Below are 16,005 nucleotides of genomic sequence, written 5' to 3'. Positions count from 1 at the left end.
GACTGCTGAAACCTGTTCCAGAACGGATGGCTCTGAAGAGCAGGCTCCTGGTCCACATGGTAGGGATTGTGCTTCCTCTTGGTACAGAACTCTATTTCAGACATCTGATTAGCACGCTTGCGCCCATCGAAGGTCTTTGATGTTGGGACCTTGGCCTTGCGTTTTGGCGGCTCAGTCGAGCCACCCTCAGCAACAGTAGCAGCAGCCTCTGGTGCATCCAAAGAGCGATAATGCTTGTAACCTGTTGCATGTTCTGGATTCTTGCGGCAAGCCTGATGCCCGGAGCTACTACCACCTAAAACACACACACACACACACACACCTAAGAACCACAAGAGCAAGAGAGCATAAGCCAAGGAAAGACAAACACCAAAGATGGAAAATTAGGTAGAGACACATGGGCATTGGCATCTCAGAGTGGTAGTACAGCGCACCAGAGCGGTAGTACCGCTTATAAGCAGCAGTACCGCTAGGGTGCAATGGTAGTACCACCGGAGCGGTTGTCAGCGGGCTGACACCTACCGCGGCAAGATCCGATACTACCGGATATGCAAAAGTCCATATTTCTATACCTAATTAATCATCAATCTACCTAGTCTAGCAGTCTCCCAAGTCCTTCCTAAGCCTCGATTCAACAAACAAATCCAGGAATGCAATGATTATAGCCCAAAACCTAGATTCAAGAAAGAGAACCAAGGGAGAGAAGAACGGGGGCAATACCAACATCCATGGCAAGAGGAGAGGGTGGGGAACAATCCCACCAATTGGAACCGAGGGAGGTGGCCTAGATCCAGCGGCCCGACGGCGGACCTCCGGTGCTTGGGGGCTCGCTTGAGAGAGGAGAGGACGAGGAGATGGGGCAAACTGAACGGGTATGGGGGAGTGGAAACTCCCCCTGCCCGATACATATCCCACATACCCAGCCCTAAGCGGTAGTACCGCGCAGGGCGTGGTAGTACCGCTTTGGTGCAGATCTGAAGCATAATGCGCCCAGCTGTACCGCTCCACGGTAGTACCGTGTCGGCAGGGCGGTAGTACCGCTCTGCTGCTGCGGTAGTACTGCTTAGGCGCCCCGAAGCAGGAACAAGGGGGAAAAGATGGCTTACGCATGACTAGCAAAAAAACAGGAAGAACACACAAGACACAAGACAAGCCAAGACAAATCCGAACATGACCACACTATAGCACAACCACTCAAAAAGAGAAGCACAAGCAAAAGGAAACAACATACAGACAAACTCTCTAGAAGAGAGGGCGATGGTCGAGACCACCTATGTTTGAGCTATATGGTATGGCGCCGCGAAGATTTTAACCTTGGGCCCATGAGCAACACTCATCTTTGAAGCACAAGTACCATCAAGAATGGCTAATGTGAAAGACTTGATCAATTTATGCATAATGGGGGGAGGAAGAGTTCATTGAGAGAACACCACTCCCCCTATGTCCATGCCTACATCTAAATAAGACAACAAGTTGAGTATGGTGGGGTATGCAAGGGTTCAAGCCACATTGCTCGAATCGATGATATTTAGCTCATGCCTTAACTCGCGAAATCTTGCTTCATCCAAGGGCTTCGTGAAAATATCTGCAAGGTTATCATGAGCGTTGAAATAGTTGAGCTCGATCTCCCCTTGCCTAATGTGATCCCGGATGAAGTGGTACCAAATCCCAATATGCTTACTGAAGGAAATATGCCCTAGAGGCAATAATAAAGTTATTATTTATTTCCTTATAATCATGATAAAAGGTTTATTATTCATGCTAGAATTGTATTAACCGGAAACATAATACATGTGTGAATACATAGACAAACAAAGTGTCACTAGTATGCCTCTACTTGACTAGCTCGTTAATCAAAGATGGTTATGTTTCCTAACCATGAACAATGAGTTGTTATTTGATTAACGGGATCACATCATTAAGAGAATGATCTGATTGACATGACCCATTCCATTAGCTTAGCACCCGATCGTTTAGTATGTTGCTATTGCTTTCTTCATGACTTATACATGTTCCTATGACTATCAGATTACGCAAATCCTGTTTATCGGAGGAACACTTTGGGTACTACCAAACGTCACAACGTAAATGGGTGATTATAAAGGAGTACTACAGGTGTCTCCAAAGGTACATGTTGGGTTGGCGTATTTCGAGATTAGGTTTTGTCACTCCGATTGTCGGAGAGGTATCTCTGGGCCCTCTCGGTAATGCACATCACATAAGCCTTGCAAGCATTGCAACTAATGAGTTAGTTGCGAGATGATGTATTACGGAACGAGTAAAGAGACTTGCCGGCAACGAGATTGAACTAGGTATGGGATACCGACGATTGAATCTCGGGCAAGTAACATACCGATGACAAAGGGAACAACGTATGTTGTTATGCGGTCTGACCGATAAAGATTTTCGTAGAATATGTAGGAGCCAATATGGGCATCCAGGTCCCGCTATTGGTTATTGACCGGAGACATGTCTCGGTCATGTCTACATTGTTCTCGAACCCATAGGGTCCGCACGCTTAAGGTTACGATGACAGTTATATTATGAGTTTATGCATTTTGATGTACCGAAGGTTGTTCGGAGTCCCGGATGTGATCACGGACATGACGAGGAGTCTCTAAATAATCGAGACGTAAAGATTGATATATTGGAAGCCTATATTTGGATATCGGAAGTGTTCCAGGTGAAATCGGGATTTTACCGGAGTACCGGGAAGGTTACCGGAACCCCCCGGGAGCTAAATGGGCCATGATGGGCCTTAGTGGAAAAGAGAAGAGGCAGCCCTACATGGGCTACGCGCCTCCCCCTTCCCCTAGTCCTATTAGGACTAGGAGAGGTGGCCGGCCCCCTCTCTCTCTTTTCCCCCTCCGCGAATCCTATTCCAACTAGGATTGGGGGGGGGGGAATCCTACTCCCAGAGGGAGTAGGACTCTCCTGGCGCGCCACACCTTGGCCGGCCAGCCTCCCCCCTCTAGTCCTTTATATACTGAGGCAGAGGCACCCTAGAACACACAAGTTGATCCACGTGATCTATTCCTTAGCCGTGTGCGGTGCCCCCAGCCACCATATCCCTCGATAATACTGTAGCAGAGTTTAGGCGAAGCCCTGCTGCTATAGTGCATCAAGATCGTCACCACGCCGTCATGCTGACGGAACTCTTCCCCGACACTTTGCTGGATCAGAGTCCGGGGATCGTCATCGAGGTGAACGTGTGCTCGAACTCGGAGGTGCCGTAGTTTCGGTGCTTGATCGGTTGGATCATGAAGACGTACGACTACTTCCTCTACGTTGTGTCAACGCTTCCGCAGTCGGTCTGCGAGGGTACGTAGACAACACTCTCCCCTCTCGTTGCTATGCATCACATGATCTTGCGTGTGCGTAGGAATTTTTTTGAAATTACTATGAAACCCTACAGTGGCATCCGAGCCTAGGTTATTTATGTTGATGTTATATGCACGAGTAGAACACAAGTGAGTTGTGGGCGATATAAGTCATACTGCCTACCAGCATGTCATACTTTGGTTCGGCGGCATTGTTGGACGAGACGACCCGGACCAACATTACGCGTACGCTTACGCGAGACCGGTTTCCCCGATGTGCTTTGCACATAGGTGGCTTGCGGGCGACAGTCTCTCCAACTTTAGTTGAACCAAGTATGGCTACGCCCGGTCCTTGCGAAGGTTAAAACGGAGTCTATTTGACAAACTATCGTTGTTGTTTTGATGCGTAGGTGAGATTGGTTCTTGCTTAAGCCCGTAGCAGCCACGTAAAACTTGCAACAACAAAGTAGAGGACGTCTAACTTGTTTTTGCAGGGCATGTTGTGATGTGATATGGTCAAGACATGGTGCTGAATTTTATTGTATAAGATGATCATGTTTTGTAACCGAGTTATCGGCAACTGGCAGGAGCCTTATGGTTGTCGTTTTATTGTATGCAATGAAATCGCGATGTAATGCTTTACTTTATTACTAAGCGGTAGTAATAGTCGTGGAAGCACAAGCTTGGTGAGACGACAACGATGCTACGATGGAGATCAAGGTGTCACGCCGGTGACGATGGTGATCACGACAGTGCTTCGGAGATGGAGATCACAAGCACAAGATGATGATGGCCATATCATATCACTTACATTGATTGCATGTGATGTTTATCCTTTTATGCATCTTATCTTGCTTTGATTGATGGTAGCATTATAAGATGATCTCTCACTAAATTATCAAGAAGTGTTCTCCCTGAGTATGCACCATTGCGAAAGTTCTTCGTGCTGAGACACCACATGATGATCGGGTGTGATAGGTTCTACGTTCAAATACAACGGGTGCAAAACAGTTGCACACGCGGAATACTCAGGTTATACTTGACGAGCCAAGCATATACAGATATGGCCTCGGAACACGGAGACCGAAAGGTCGAGCGTGAATCATATAGTAGATATGATCAACATAACGATGTTCACCATTGAAAACTACTCCATCTCACGTGATGATCGGTTATGGTTTAGTTGATTTGGATCACGTAATCACTTAGAGGATTAAGAGGGATGTCTATCTAAGTGGGAGTTCTTTAATTAATTTGATTAATTGAACCTAAATTTATCATGAAACTTAGTACCTGATAGTATCTTGCTTGTTTATGTTTGATTGTAGATAGATGGCCCGTGCTGTTGTTCCGTTGAATTTTAATGCGTTCCTTGAGAAAGCAAAGTTGAAAGATGATGGTAGCAATTACACGGACTGGGTCCGTAACTTGAGGATTATCCTCATTGTTGCACAGAAGAATTACGTCCTGGAAGCACCGCTGGGTGCCAGGCCTGCTGCTGGAGCAACACCAGATGTTATGAACGTCTGGCAGAGCAAAGCTGATGACTACTCGATAGTTCAGTGTGCCATGCTTTACGGCTTAGAATCGGGACTTCAACGACGTTTTGAACGTCATGGAGCATATGAGATGTTCCAGGAGTTGAAGTCAATATTTCAAGCAAATGCCTGGATTGAGAGATATGAAGTCTCCAATAAGTTCTGTAGCTGCAAGATGGAGGAGAACAGTTCTGTCAGTGAGCATATACTCAAAATGTGTGGGTATAATAATCACTTGATTCAATTGGGAGTCAATCTTCCAGATGATTGCGTCATTGACAGAATTCTCCAATCACTGCCACCAAGCTACAAGAGCTTTGTGATGAACTATAATATGCAAGGGATGAATAAGACTATTCCCGAGCTCTTCGCAATGCTGAAAGCTGCGGAGGTAGAAATCAAGAAGGAGCATCAAGTGTTGATGGTCAACAAGACCACTAGTTTCAAGAAAAAGGGCAAAGGGAAGAAGAAGGAGAACTTCAAAAAGAACAGCAAGCAAGTTGCTACTCAAGAGAAGAAACCCAAACCTGGACCTAAGCCTGAAACTGAGTGCTTCTACTGCAAGCAGACTGGTCACTGGAAGCGGAACTGCCCCAAGTATTTGGCGGATAAGAAGGATGGCAAGGTGAACAAAGGTATATGTGTTATACATGTTATTGATGTGTACCTTACTAATGCTCACAGTAGCACCTGGGTATTTGATACTGGTTCTGTTGCTAATATTTGCAACTCGAAAGAGGGACTACGGATTAAGCGAAGATTGGGTAAGGACGAGGTGACGATGCGCGTGGGAAATGGTTCCAAAGTCGATGTGATCGCAGTCGGCACGCTACCTCTACATATACCTTCGGGATTAGTATTAGACCTAAATAATTGTTATTTGGTGCCAACGTTAAGCATGAACATTATATCTGGATCTTGTTTGATGCGAGATGGTTATTCATTTAAATCAGAGAATAATGGTTGTTCTATTTACACGAGTAATATCTTTTATGGTCATGCACCCTTAAAGAGTGGTCTATTCTTATTAAATCTCGATAGTAGTGACACACATATTCATAGTGTTGAAACCAAAAGATGCAGAGTTGATAATGATAGTGCAACTTATTTGTGGCACTGCCGTTTGGGTCATATCGGTATAAAGCGCATGAAGAAACTCCATACTGATGGGCTTTTGGAACCACTTGATTATGAATCACTTGGTACTTGCGAACCGTGCCTTATGGGTAAGATGACAAAAACACCGTTCTCCAGTACTATGGAGAGAGCAAAAGATTTATTGGAAATCATACATACAGATGTATGTGGTCCGATGAATGTTGAGGCTCGTGGCGGATATCGTTATTTTCTCACCTTCACAGATGACTTAAGCAGATATGGGTATATCTACTTAATGAAACATAAGTCTGAAACATTTGAAAAGTTCAAAGAATTTCAGAATGAAGTTGAAAATCATCGTAACAAGAAAATAAAATTCCTACGATCTGATCGTGGAGGAGAATATTTGAGTTACGAGTTTGGTGTATATTTAAAACAATGTGGAATAGTTTCGCAACTCACGCCACCCGGAACACCACAGCGTAATGGTGTGTCCGAACGTCGTAATCGTACTTTACTAGATATGGTGCGATCTATGATGTCTCTTACTGATTTACCACTATCGTTTTGGGGATATGCTCTAGAGATGGCCGCATTCACGTTAAATAGGGCACCATCAAAATCCGTTGAGACGACGCCATATGAACTGTGGTTTGGCAAGAAACCAAAGTTGTCGTTTCTGAAAGTTTGCGGCTGCGATGCTTATGTGAAAAAACTTCAACCTGATAAGCTCGAACCCAAATCGGAGTAATGTGTCTTCATAGGATATCCAAAGGAAACTATTGGATACACCTTCTATCACAGATCCGAAGGCAAGACTTCTGTTGCTAAATTCGGAAACTTTCTAGAGAAGGAGTTTCTCTCGAAAGAAGTGAGTGGGAGGAAAGTAGAACTTGACGAGGTAACTGTACCTGCTCCCTTATTGGAAAGTAGTACATCACAGAAACCAGTTTCTGTGACACCTACACCAATTAGTGAGGAAGCTAATGATAATGATCATGAAACTTCAGAACAAGATACTACTGAACCTCGTAGATCAACCAGAGTAAGATCCGCGCCAGAGTGGTACGGTAATCCTGTTCTGGAAGTCATGCTACTAGATCATGATGAACCTACGAACTATGAAGAAGCGATGGTGAGCCCAGATTCCGCAAAATGGCTTGAAGCCATGAAATCTGAGATGGGATCCATGTATGAGAACAAAGTATGGACTTTGGTTGACTTGCCCAATGATTGGCAAGCAATTGAGAATAAATGGGTCTTCAAGAAGAAGACTGACGCTTGACGGTAATATTACTGTCTACAAAGCTCGACTTGTCGCAAAAGGTTTTCGGCAAGTTCAAGGGGTTGACTACGATGAGACCTTCTCACCCGTAGCGATGCTTAAGTCTGTCCGAATCATGTTAGCAATTGCCGTATTTTATGATTATGAAATTTGGCAAATGGATGTCAAAACTGCATTCCTGAATGGATTTCTGCAAGAAGAGTTGTATATGATCCAGCCGGAAGGTTTTGTCGATCCAAAGGGAGCTAACAAAGTGTGCAAGCTCCAGCGATCCATTTATGGACTGGTGCAAGCCTCTCGGAGTTGGAATAAATGCTTTGATAGTGTGATCAAAGCATTTGGTTTTGTACAGACTTTTGGAGAAGCCTGTATTTACAAGAAAGTGAGTGGGAGCTCTGTAGCATTTCTTATTATATGTAGATGACATATTGCTAATCGGAAATGATATAGAATTTCTGGATAGCATAAAAGGATACTTGAATAAGAGTTTTTCAATGAAATACCTCGGTGAAGCTGCTTACATATTGGGCATTAAGATATATAGAGATAGATCAAGACGCTTAATTGGACTTTCACAAAGCACATACCTTGACAAAGTTTTGAAGAAGTTCAAAATGGATCAAGCAAAGAAAGGATTCTTGCCTGTGTTACAAGGTGTGAAATTGAGTAAGACTCAATCCCCGACCAATGCAGAAGATAGAGAGAAAATGAAAGATGTTCCCTATGCTTCAGCCATAGGCTCTATCATGTATGCAATGCTGTGTACCAGACCTGATGTGTGTCTTGCTATAATTCTAGCAGGGAGGTACCAAAGTAATCCAGGAGTGGATCACTGGACAGCAGTCAAGAACATCCTGAAATACCTGAAAAGGACTAAGGATATGTTTCTCATATATGGAGGTGACAAAGAGCTCATCGTAAATGGTTACGTTGATGCAAGCTTTGACACTGATCCGGACGATTCTAAATCGCAAACCGGATACGTGTTTACATTAAACGGTGGAGTTGTCAGTTGGTGTAGTTCTAAACAAAGCGTTGTGGCGGGATCTACATGTGAAGCAGAGTACATAGCTGCTTCGGAAGCAGCAAACGAAGGAGTCTGGATGAAGGAGTTCATATCCGATCTAGGTGTCATACCTAGTGCATCGGGTCCAATGAAAATCTTTTGTGACAATACTGGTGCAATTGCCTTGGCAAAGGAATCCAGATTTCACAAGAGAACCAAGCACATAAAAAGACGCTTCAATTCCATCCGGGATCTAGTCCAGGTGGGAGACATAGAGATTTGCAAGATACATACGGATCTGAATATAGCAGACCCGTTGACTAAGCCTCTTCCACGAGCAAAACATGATCAGCACCAAAGCTCCATGGGTGTTAGAATCATTACTGTGTAATCTAGATTATTGACTCTAGTGTAAGTGGGAGACTGAAGGAAATATGCCCTAGAGGCAATAATAATGTTATTATTTTATTTCCTTATATCATGATAAATGTTTATTATTCATGCTAGAATTGTATTATCCAGAAACATAATACTTGTGTGAATACATAGATAAACCAAACGTCACTAGTATGCCTCTACTTGACTAGCTCGTTAATCGAAGATGGTTATGTTTCCTAACCATAGACATGTGTTGTCATTTGATTAATGGGATCACATCATTAGGAGAATGATGTGATTGACATGACTCATTCCATTAGCTTAGCACCCGATCGTTTAATATGTTGCTATTGCTTTCTTCATGACTTATACATGTTCCTATGACTATGAGATTATGCACTCCCGTTTGCCGGAGGAACACTTTCTGTGCTACCAAACGTCACAACGTAACTGGGTGATTATAAAGGAGCTCTACAGGTGTCTCTAAAGGTACATGTTGGGTTGGCGTATTTCGAGATTAGGATTTGTCACTCCGATTGTCGGAGAGGTATCTCTGGGCCCTCTCGGTAATGCACATCACATAAGCCTTGCAAGCATTACAACTAATGAGATAGTTGAAAGATGATGTATTACGAAACGAGTAAAGAGACTTGCCGGTAACGAGATTGAACTAGGTATTGAGATACCGACGATCGAATCTCGGGCAAGTAACATACCGATGACAAAGGGAACAACGTATGTTGTTATGCGGTCTGACCGATAAAGATCTTCATAGAATATGTGGGAGCCAATATAAGCATCCAGGTTCCGCTATTGGTTATTGACCGGAGACGTGTCTCGGTCATGTCTACATTGTTCTCGAACTCGTAGGGTCCGCACGCTTAAGGTTTTGATGACAGTTATATTATGAGTTTATGCAATTTTGATGTACCGAAGGTTGTTCAGAGTCCCGGATGTGATCACGGACATGACGAGGAGTCTCGAAATGGTCGAGACATAATTGATATATTGGAAGCCTATGTTTGGATATCGGAAGTGTTCCGGGTGAAATCGGGATTTTACCGGAGTACCGGGAGGTTACCGGAACCCCCCGGGAGCTAAATGGGCCATGATGGGCCTTAGTGGAAAAGAGAAGAGGCAGCCCTACATGGGCCGCGCGCCCCTCCCCTCCCTTGGTCCGAATTGGACAAGGAGAGGGGGCCGGCCCCTCTCTCTCTTTTCCCCCCTCCACAAGTCCTATTCCAACTAGGATGGGGGGGAATCCTACTCCCAGAGGGAGTAGGACTCTCCTGGCGCGCCCTATGTGGCCGGCCAGCCTCCCCCCTTTGAGTCCTTTATATACTGAGGCAGAGGCACCCTAGAACACACAAGTTGATCCACGTGATCTATTCCTTAGCCGTGTGCGGTGCCCCCAGCCACCATATTCCTCGATAATACTGTAGCGGAGTTTAGGCGAAGCCCTGCTGCTGTAGTGCATCAAGATCGTCACCACACCGTCGTGCTGACGGAACTCTTCCCCGACACTTTGCTGGATCGGAGTCCGGGGATCGTCATCGAGCTGAACGTGTGCTCGAACTCGGAGGTGCCGTAGTTTCGGTGCTTGATCGGTTGGATCATGAAGACGTACGACTACTTCCTCTACGTTGTGTCAACGCTTCCGCAGTCGGTCTGCGAGGGTACGTAGACAACACTCTCCCCTCTCGTTGCTATGCATCACATGATCTTGCGTGTGCGTAGGAATTTTTTTGAAATTACTACGAAGCCCTACAGCTTCGTCTTGAAGTGTTGAACCGGGTTGAGAGAAATCTTGATGGCACTTTCATTATCACACCAAAGAGGCACTTTGTCACAAATGACACTGTAATCCTTTAAAGTTTGCCTCATCCATAGAAGTTGTGCACAACAGCTACCGGCAGCCACATACTTCACTTCGGTGGACGAGAGAGACACACAACTTTACTTCTTGGAAGACCAACTCACCAAAGAGCAACCAAGAAATTGGCACCCTCCGGAAGTGGACTTCCTATCCACTTTGTCTCCCGCCCAATCGGAGTCTGAATAGCCCACAAGGTTGAAGTTAGATCCTCTTGGATACCATAGGCCAAAGTTTGGGGTATGAGCCAAATATCGAAATATTCGCTTGACCGCCACAAAGTGTCTTTCCTTAGGTGCGGCTTGAAACCGTGCACAAATTCCCACACTCAACATGATATCCGGTCTAGATGCACAAAGGTAAACCAAGGAGCCGATCATGGAGCGATATACCTTTCGATCCATGACTTTACCATTGGGATCTATGTCAAGTTGGCATTTAACGGGCATTGGAGTGGAAGGCGGCTTGACATCACTTAGCTTGAATCTCTTGAGCATGTCTTGAGTGTATTTGTCTTGGTTGATGAAGATTCCTTCTCTCCGTTGCTTGAATTCAAACCCGAGAAAGAACTTCAACTCTCCCATCATGGACATCTTGAACTTGGAGGTCATGAGTGCAGCAAATTCCTCATTGAAAGCTTTGTTAGGGGAACCAAAGATAATATCATCAACATATAATTGGCACACAAACAACTCCCCTTTGAGCTTCTTAGTAAAAAGAGTGGGGTCAATTTTCCCAATTTCAAAACCGCGATCTTGCAACAACTCAGTAAGGTGGTTATACCACGCACGTGGGGCTTGCTTAAGGCCATAGAGTGCCTTATCGAGTGGGTATACATGATCGGGAAAATAGGGATCCTCGAACCCGGGGGGTTGCTTGACATATACCAACTCATTAATAGGACCATTAAGAAAAGCACTCTTCACATCCATTTGTTGTAACTTAAAGTTATGATGAGAAGCATACGCAATCAACATGCGAATGGATTCAAGGCAAGCAACGGGAGCAAAGGTTTCACCGTAGTCGATACCCTCGACTTGGGAGTAGCCTTGTGCTACCGAACGAGCCTTGCTGTGAATGATAATTCCATGAGCATCTTGCTTGTTCTTGAATATCCACTTGGTTCCAATGACATTATGGTCCCCCCTTGGCCTTGGCACCAATCTCCACACCTTGTTGTGCTCGAAGTTGTTGAGTTCTTCATGCATGGCATTAAGCCAATCCGGATCCTCGAGCGCCTCATAGACCTTTTGGGGTTCAACACAAGAGACAAACGCGTGATGTTCACCATAGTTTGCCAATTGTCTATGAGTGCTTACCCCCTTTCGAATGCTTCCAATCACATTTGTCATGAGATTACCCTTGGTTGTCAGCTTGGATGCGATCTTGGCGGCACGACGCTCTAATTCCTCCTCCGGAGTGAGTTGAGGAGCGGTAACTTGATCATATTGAGCGTCGTCTTGAGCTTGTTCTTCATCTTGAGCTTGCTCTTGATCTTGAACTTGCTCAGATGGGAGAACTTGACCTTGGGCATCACTTGGTTATTCAACACCATCTTGAGGTATATCTTGCCCTTGGTCTTGTTCATGAGGTTGAGGGCCTTCACTTTGTTCTTCGGAAGTGTGTGGGCCTTGGATTGGTGATGGCTCCACTTGGGTGGAGCATTGTCCTTCTCCTTCGGCCACAAGGGGTTCCTCAATGGGTAGGATAAAACCAACTCCCATTCTTCTTATGGCTTGGGGAGGAATTTCATCACCTACATCACAAGTGCCACTTTGCTCCACTTGGGATCTGTTATTGTCATCAAACTCCATGTTACACGTCTCCTCAATAAGTTCCATGGACAAGTCCCATGGACTTATTGAGGACATGGTAAGCATGAGAGTTTGTATCATAACCAACAAATATGCCCTGTTGAGCTCTAGCCTCAAATTTAGACAAACGGACACCTTTCTTGAGAATGAAATACTTACACCCGAACACCCGAAAGTACTTGAGGTTGGGCTTGTTACCGGTGAGTATCTCATATGGAGTCTTGTTCAAGCCTTTGCGGAGATAGAGCCGATTGGATGCATGGCATGCGGTGTTGATGGCTTCAGCCCAAAAGTTGTATGGAGACTTGAACTCCGCCATCATGGTCCTTGCCGCATCCATCAATGTCTGGTTCTTCCTCTCCGCTACACCGTTTTGTTGAGGGGTGTAAGGTACAGAATATTGATGTTTGATCCCCTCATCACTAAGAAACTCATCCAAGGTGTAGTTCTTGAACTTGGTGCCGTTGTCGCTTCTTATTGTCAAGATCTTTGCATTGTGTTGACGTTGGGCTTCATTTGCAAAGTCAATGACAAGTTGTTGGGTCTCGCTCTTCCTCTTGAAGAAATATACCCAAGTGTATCTTGAATAATCATCCACAATCACCAAGCAATACTTTCTACTCCCAAGACTATCAAAGGATGGAGGCCCAAAGAGATCCAAATGAAGGAGCTCCAAAGGCCTCTTCGAGTAAATGATAATCGTGGGAGGGTGAGCCTTTTCATGTAGCTTTCCTTCGATACAAGCACTGCAAGCATGATCTTTAGCAAAACTAACATTTGTTAGTCCACGGACATGGTCCCCCTTGAGAAGACTTTGCAAAGATCTCATATTGACATGGGCTAAATGGTGATGCCAAAGCCATCCCACGTCAACTTTAGCCATTAGGCATGTTGAGGTCTTAGTGGGTCGCTCCGAAAAGTTAATCACATAGAGACCGTTATCGACATGCCCAACAAAGGCTACTTTAAGAGTCTTGCTCCACAAGAGGGCCATGGTATCAATATCAAAGAAAGTGGAAAAGCCCATGATTGCAAGTTGAGGAACGGAAAGTAAATTGTATGCAAGGGACTCAACAAGCATGACCTTCTCGATCGTGAGATCATGAGAAATGACAACCTTGCCAAGCCCCAATACCTTAGAGGACGAGGCATCACCCCACTCGACGTTTGTGGGCATAGATGGAATCTTTTGCACGTCCACCACCAAGTCCTTGCTTCCGGTCATATGATTAGTGGCTCCACTATCGAGCAACCATGATCCCCCACCCGGAAGCAAACACCTACAAGAGATCAATGCTTGGTTTTAGGTACCCATTTTGTAATGGGTCCTTTGATGTTAGTGACAAGAGTCTTAGGAACCCAAATATACCATTCAATGTACTCATAAGAATAACCAACAAATTTAGCATAGACACGCCCATCACTAGCACGACATAACACATAGGAAGCGTTAAAATCGCCGGCGTTGTTGGAAGGGGTGGCATTGCCCTTCTTGACCCCACTGAAGGAAATATGCCCTAGAGGCAATAATAAAGTTATTATTTATTTCCTTATATCATGATAAATGTTTATTATTCATGCTAGAATTGTATTAACCAGAAACATAATACTTGTGTGAATACATAAACAAATAGAGTGTCACTAGTATGCCTCTACCTGACTAGCTCGTTGATCAAAGATCGTTATGTTTCCTAGCCATTGACATGAGTTGTCATTTGATTAACGGGATCACATTATTAGGCGAATGATGTGATTGACTTGACCCATTCCGTTAGCTTAGCACTCGATCGTTTAGTATGTTGCTATTGCTTTCTTCATGACTTATACATGTTCCTATGACTATCAGATTACGCAAATCCCGTTTACCGGAGGAACACTTTGTGTGCTACCAAACGTCACAACGTAACCGGGTGATTATAAAGGTGCTCTACAGGTGTCTCCGAAGGTACTTGTTGGGTTGGTGTATTTCGAGATTAGGATTTGTCACTCCGATTGTCGGAGAGGTATCTCTGGGCCCTCTCGGTAATACACATCACTTAAAGCCTTGCAAGCATTGCAACTAATGAGTTAGTTGCGGGATGATGTATTACAGAACGAGTAAAGAGACTTGCCGGTAACGAGGTTGAACTAGGTATTGAGATACCAACGATCGAATCTTGGGCAAGTAACATACCGATGACAAAGGGAACAACGTATGTTGTTATGCGGTCTGACCGATAAAGATCTTCGTAGAATATGTGGGAGACAATATGAGCATCCAGGTTACACTATTGGTTATAGACCGGAGACGTGTCTCGGTCATGTCTACATAATTCTCGAACCCGTAGGGTCCGCACGCTTAACGTTTCGATGACAGTTATATTACCAGTTTATATGTTTTGATGTACCGAAGGTTGTTCGGAGTCCCAGATATGATCATGGACATGATGAGGAGTCTCGAAATGTTCGAGACATGAAGATTGATATATTGGAAGCCTATATTTGGATATCGGAAGTGTTTCGGGTGAAATCGGGATTTTACCGGAGTACCGGAGGGGTTACTGGAACCCCCCCGGGGGTTAATGGGCCATATGGGCCTTAGTGGAGAAGAGGAGAGGCGGCCAGGGCAAGGGCCATGCGCCCCTCCCCCCTAGTCCGAATAGGACAAGGAGAGGGGGGCGGTGCCCCCCCTTTCCTTCTTCTCCTCCACCTTTTTCCCCCTCTTCTCCTAATCCAACAAGGAAAAGGGAGGGAGTCCTACTCGCGATGGGAGTAGGACTCCTCCTGGCGCGCCCCTCCTGGCCGGCCGCACCTCCCCCCTTGCTCCTTTATATACGGGGGTAGGGGGGCACCCTAGAGACACAACAATTGATCGTTTGATCTTTTAGCCGTGTGCGGTGCCCCCCTCCACCATAGTCCACCTCGATAATACTGTAGCGGTGCTTAGGCGAAGCCCTGCGTCGGTAGAACATCATCATCATCACCATGGCGTCATGCTGAAGAAACTCTCCCTCAACATTCGGCTGGATCGTAGTTCGAGGGACGTCATCGGGCTGAACGTGTGCTGAACTCGGAGGTGTCGTACGTTCGGTACTTGATCGGTCGGATCGTGAAGACGTACGACTACATCAACCGCGTTGTGCTAACGCTTCCGCTTTTGGTCTACGAGGGTACGCGGACAACACTCTCCCCTCTCGTTGCTATGCATCACCATGATCTTGCGTGTGTGTAGGAAAATTTTGAAATTACTACGTTCCCCAACACCCACCACCCTTCACATTGTTCTTCTTCTTCTTAGAGGCACCCTCTCCCTCTTTGACAAAAGTTTGCATGAGAGGAGGAGGTCGTTTGGCCTTGTCATTCTTCTTGTTGTTCTTGGACTTGGGTGCAAACCCAATCCCTTCCTTGGCCACAACTTCCTTTTGATTGCTCAAAAGATCGTTGAGGTTTTTCTCACCTTGTATGCACGACACAAGGCCTTTCTCAATTTTCTCCTTCAACTTTGCATTCTCCTCAACAAGATGCACATGCTCACAACAAGGGTTAGTAGCATTTGCCTTATCAATTAAAACCATATGAGGAAAGTGGCTTTGTCCTTGGTTAGCCTCACTTGGAGTTGATCATGAGACTCTTGAAGATTAGTGTGAGTACTCTTCAAGGCCTTGTGAGCCTTGTCAAGGAAATCAAACTCCTCCATGAGTCTAGCAAGATCAA

This window comes from Triticum urartu, chromosome 2 (genome assembly GCF_003073215.2).
Source record: "Triticum urartu cultivar G1812 chromosome 2, Tu2.1, whole genome shotgun sequence".
NCBI classification, from domain to species: Eukaryota; Viridiplantae; Streptophyta; class Magnoliopsida; order Poales; family Poaceae; genus Triticum; species Triticum urartu.
This window is presented reverse-complemented; position numbering follows the sequence as displayed.